Source organism: Triticum dicoccoides, chromosome 5B (genome assembly GCF_002162155.2).
Source record: "Triticum dicoccoides isolate Atlit2015 ecotype Zavitan chromosome 5B, WEW_v2.0, whole genome shotgun sequence".
NCBI lineage: Eukaryota > Viridiplantae > Streptophyta > Magnoliopsida > Poales > Poaceae > Triticum > Triticum dicoccoides.
In genome coordinates, this window is record NC_041389.1 from 722,686,968 (window position 1) to 722,693,134 (window position 6,167).

General features: G+C 43.7%; 1 pseudogene; it reads left to right on the forward strand.

Moving 5' to 3' along the window:
* Window positions 1–216: 216 nt before the first annotated feature.
* LOC119310758 overlaps window positions 217–6,167 on the forward strand; it is a 28,159-nt pseudogene continuing 22,208 nt past the window's right edge.

The window sequence follows — 6,167 nt, forward strand, 5'->3', positions numbered from 1 at the left end:
ATAGAAAATCTTGTCCGTAGTGACGGATCGGTATGTACTAGTTTGGAGGAAGATCGTGCAGAGGTGCAGCAGTTCTATGAGAAGTTATATACCTCGCAAGGTTTTCATCAGATGGATGAATTGTTGGCTGCTGTGCAGCCTCGGGTGACTCCCGTTATGAACGATGCACTTAGTAAGCCGTTTACGGAGGAGGAGGTGCGCCGAGGCCTTTTCTAGATGGCTCCCTCGAAGGCCCCGGGGGTGGATGGTTTCACGGCTGGGTTTTTTCAGCGTCACTGGAGCTGGCTCAAAGACGACATTGTTCCAGCGGTGCTTGATTTTCTTAATGGGGGAGAACTACCACCGGGGATAAACGACACTTCTATCACATTGATCCCCAAGGTACGATTCCCACAAAGTATCACTCAATATCGTCCTATTTCTCTCTGTCCGGTTTTATATAAGATCGCCTCCAAGGCCATTGCTAACCGTCTTCGAGAGTTCTTGGATGATATTATTGTTGGGGAACGTAGCAGAAATTCAAAATTTTCCTACGTGTCACCAAGATCTATCTATGGAGAGACTAGCAACGAGGAGAAGGAGAGTGCATCTACATACCCTTGTAGATCGCTAAGCGGAAGCGTTCAAGTGAACGGGGTTGATGGAGTCGTACTCGTCGTGATTCAGATCACCGATGATCCTAGTGCCGAACGGACGGCACCTCCGCGTTCAACACACGTACAGCTCGACGATGTCTCCCACGCCTTGATCCAGCAAGGAGAGAGGGAGAGGTTGAGGAAGACTCCATCCAGCAGCAGCACAACGGCGTGGTGGTGATGGAGGAGTGTGGCAATCCTGCAGGGCTTCGCCAAGCACCTACGGGAGAGGAGGAGGTGTCACGGGAGGGAGGGAGGCGCCAAGGGCTCAGGTATGGATGCCCTCCCTCCCCTCCACTATATATAGGGGCAGGGGAGAGGGGGGAGGCGCAGCCTTGCCCCTTCCTCCAAGAAAGGGGTGCGGCTAAGAGGGGGGGGAGGAGTCCATCCTCCCCAAGGCACCTCGGAGGTGCCTTCCCCCTTTAGGACTCTCCCCTTTTTCCTATATCTTGGCGCATGGGCCTCTAGGGGCTGGTGCCCTTGGCCCATGTAGGCCAAGGCGCACCCCCTACAGCCCATGTGGCCCCCCGGGGCAGGTGGCCCCACCTGGTGGGCCCCCGGGACCCTTCCGGTGGTCCCGGTACAATACCGATGACCCCGAAACTTGTCCCGATGGCCGAAATAGGACTTCCTATATATAAATCTTTACCTCCGGACCATTCCGGAACTCCTCGTGACGTCCGGGATCTCATCCGGCACTCCGAACAACATTCGGTAACCACATACAAACTTCCTTTATAACCCTAGCGTCATCGAACCTTAAGTGTGTAGACCCTACGGGTTCGGGAGACATGTAGTCATGACCGAGATGTTCTCCGGTCAATAACCAACAGCGGGATCTGGATACCCATGTTGGCTCCCACATGTTCCACGATGATCTCATCGGATGAACCACGATGTCAAGGACTCAATCGATCCCGTATACAATTCCCTTTGTCTAGCGGTATGGTACTTGCCCGAGATTCGATCGTCGGTATACCGATACCTTGTTCAATCTCGTTACCGGCAAGTCTCTTTACTCGTTCCGTAACACATCATCCCGTGATCAATCCCTTGGTCACATTGTGCACATTATGATGATGTCCTACCGAGTGGGCCCAGAGATACCTCTCCGTTTACACGGAGTGACAAAATCCCAATCTCGATTCGTGCCAACCCAATAGACACTTTCAGAGATACCCGTAGTGTACCTTTATAGCCACCCAGTTACGTTGTGACGTTTGGCACACCCAAAGCACTCCTACGGTATCCGGGAGTTGCACAATCTCATGGTCTAAGGAAATGATACTTGACATTAGAAAAGCTTTAGCATACGAACTACATGATGTTGTGCTAGGCTTAGGATTGGGTCTTGTCCATCACATCATTCTCCTAATGATGTGATCCCGTTATCAACGACATCCAATGTCCATGGTCAGGAAACCGTAACCATCTATTGATTAACGAGCTAGTCAACTAGAGGCTTACTAGGGACATGGTGTTGTCTATGTATCCACACATGTATCTGAGTTTCCTATCAATACAATTCTAGCATGGATAATAAACGATTATCATGAACAAGGAAATATAATAATAATCAATTTATTATTGCCTCTAGGGCATATTTCCAACAGTCTCCCACTTGCACTAGAGTCAATAATCTAGTTCACATCGATATGTGATTAACACTCAAGGTCACATCCCCATGTGACTAACACCCAAAGAGTTTACTAGAGTCAATAATCTAGTTCACATTTACCATGTGATTAACACTCGATGAGTTCTTGGTTTGATCATGTTATGCTTGTGAGAGAGGTTATAGTCAACGGGTCTGAACCTTTCAGATCCGTGTGTGCTTTACAAATCTCTATGTCATCTCCTAGATGCAGCTACCACGTTCTATTTGGAGCTATTCCAAATAACTGTTCTACTTGGAGCTATTCTAAATTGTTGCTCCATTATACGTATCCGGTATCTCTACTCAGAGCTATCCGGATAGGTGTTAAGCTTGCATCGACGTAACCCTTTACGACGAACTCTTTTACCACCTCCATAATTGAGAAAATCCCTTAGTCCACTAGTTACTAAGGATAACTTTGACCGCTGTCCTGTGATCCATTCTTGGATCACTCTTGTACCCCTTGACTGACTCAAGGTAAAGCACACTTCAGGTGCGGTACACAGCATAGCATACTGTAGAGCCTATGTCTTAAGCATAGGGGACGACCTTCGTTCCTTTCTCTCTATTCTGCCATGGTCGAGCTTTAAGTCTTAACTTCATACCTTACAACTCAGGCAAGAACTCCTTCTTTGACTGATCCATCTTGAACACCTTCAAGATCACGTCAAGGCATGTGCTCATTTGAAAGTACTATTAAGCGTTTTGATCTATCCTTATAGATCTTGATGCTCAATGTTCAAGTAGCTTAATCCAGGTTTTCCATTGAAAACACTTTCCAAATAACCCTATATGCTTTCCAGAAATTCTACGTCATTTCTGATCATTAATATGTCAACAACATATACTCATCAGAAATTCTATAGTGCTCCCACTCACTTCTTTGGAAATACAAGTTTCTCATAAACTTTGTATACACCCAAAATCTTTGATCATCATCAAAGCATACATTCCAACTCCGAGATGCTCACTCCAGTCCTCAGAAGGATTGCTGGAGCTTTGAACACTTATTAGCATATTTCAGGATAGACAAAACCTTCCGGTTGTATCACATACAACCTTTCCTCAAGAATCGTCGAGGAAACAATGTTTTGACATCCTATCTGCAAGATTTCATAAATAATGCAGTAATTGCTAATATAATTCCAACAGACTCTTAGCATCGCTACGAGTGAGAAAGTCTCATCGTAGTCAACTCCTTGAACTTGTCGAAAAACATCTTAACGACAAGTCGAGCTTTCTCAATGGTGACACTTACCATCATTGTCTGTCTTCCTTTCAAAATCCATATGTACCTAACAGCCTTACGACCATCAAGTAGTTCTTCCAAAGTCTACACTTTGTTTTCATACATGGATCCTCTCTCGGGTTTTATGGCCTTGAGCCATTTATCGGAATCCGGGCCCACCATCGCTTCTCCATAGCTCGTAGGTTCATTGTTGTCTAGCAACATGACTTCCAAGACAGGATTACCGTACCACTCTGAAGTAGTACGTATCCTTGTCACCCTACGAGGTACGGCAGTGATTTGATCCGAAACTTCATGATCAATATCATAAGCTTCCACTTCAATTGGTGTAGGTGCCACGGGAACAACTTCATGTGCCCTGCTACACACTGGTTGAAGTGATGGTTCAATAACCTCATCAAGTCTCCACCATCCTCCCACTCAACTCTTTTGAGAGAAACCTTTCCCCGAGAAAGGACCCGATTCAAGAAACAATCCATATTGCTTTCGGATCTGAACTAGGAGGTATACCCAACTGTTTTGGGTGTCCTATGAAGATGTATTTTATCCGCTTTGGGTTCGAGCTTATCAATCCTGAAACTTTTTCACATAAGCGTCGCAGCCCCAAACTTTTAAGAAACGACAACTTAGGTTTCTCTAAACCATAATTCATACGGTGTCATCTCATCGGAATTACGTGGTCCCCTATTTAAAGTGAATGTGGTTGTCTCTAATGCCTAACCCATAAACTATCGTGGCAGTTCGATAAGAGACATCATGGTATGCATCATATCCAATAGGGTGCAACTATGATGTTCGGACACACCATCACACTATGGTATTCCAGGCGGTATTAATTGTGAAACAATTTCCACAATGTCTTAATTGTGTGCCAAAACTCGTAACTCAGATACTCATCTCTATGATCATATCATAGACATTTTATCCTCTTGTCACAATGATCTTCTACTTCACTCTGAAATTACTTGAACCATTCAATAATTCAGACTTGTGTTTCATCAAGTAAATATTCTCAACATCTACTCGAATCATCTGTGAAGTAAGAACATAACGATATTCACTGCATGCCTCAGCACTCATTGGACTGCACACATCAAAATGTGTTGCTTCCAACAAGTTGCTATCTTGTTCCATTTTACTGAAACCGAGGCTTTTCAGTCATCTTGCCTATGTGGTATGATTTGCATATCTCAAGTGATCCAAAATCAAGTGAGTCCGAACGATCCATTTGCATGGAGTTGCTTCATGCATATACACCAATAGACATGGTTCGCATGTCTCAAACTTTTCAAAAATGAGTGAGTCCAAAGATCCATCAACATGGAGCTTCTTCATGCGTTTTAAACCGATATGACTTACGTGGCAGTGCCACAAGTAGGTGGTACTATCATTACTATCTTTTGGCATGAACATGTGTATCACTACGATCGAGATTTAATAAACCATTCATTTTAGGTGTAAGACCATTGAAGGTATTATTCAAATAAACAGAGTAACCATTATTCTCCTTAAATGAATAACCGTATTGCGATAGACGTAATCCAATCATGTCTATGCTCAACGCAAACACCAAATAACAATTATTTAGGTTTAACACCAATCTCTTTGGTAGAGGGAGCGTGCGATGCTTGATCATATCAAGCTTGGAAAAACTTCCAACACATATCGTCAGCTCACCTTTAGCTAGTCTCCGTTTATTCCGTAGCCTTTTGTTTCGAGTTACTAACACTTAGCAACCGAACCGGTATCTAATACCCTGGTGCTACTAGGAGTACTAGAAAAGTACACATTAACACAATGTATATCCAATATACTTCTATCGACCTTGCCAGCCTTCTTATCTACCAAGTATCTAGGGTAATTCTGCTCCAGTGGTTGTTCCCCTTATTACAGAAGCACTTAGTCTCGGGTTTGGGTTTAACCTTGTGTTTCTTCACTAGAGCAGCAGCTGAATTGCCGTTTCATGAGGTATCCCTTCTTGCCCTTGCCCTTCTTGAAACTAGTGGTTTCACCAACCATCAACAATTGATGCTCCTTCTTGATTTCTACTTTCGTGGTGTCAAACATCGCAAATATCTCAAGGATCATCATATATGTCCCTGATATATCATAGTTCATCATGAAGCTCTAGCAGCTTGTGAAGGAAATATGCCCTAGAGGCAATAATAAAGTTATTATTTATTTCCTTATATCATGATAAATGTTTATTATTCATGCTAGAATTGTATTAACCGGAAACATAATACATGTGTGAATACATAGACAAACAGAGTGTCACTAGTATGCCTCTACTTGACTAGCTCGTTAATCAAAGATGGTTATGTTTCCTGACCATGAACAATGAGTTGTTATTTGATTAACAAGGTCACATCATTAGTTGAATGATCTGATTGACATGACCCATTCCATTAGCTTAGCACCTGATCGTTTAGTATGTTGCTATTGCTTTCTTCATGACTTATACATGTTCCTATGACTATGAGATTATGCAACTCCCGTTTGCCGGAGGAACACTTTGGGTGCTACCAAACGTCACAACGTAAATGGGTGATTATAAAGGAGCATTACAGGTGTCTCCAAAGGTAGATGTTGGGTTGGCGTATTTCGAGATTAGGATTTGTCACTC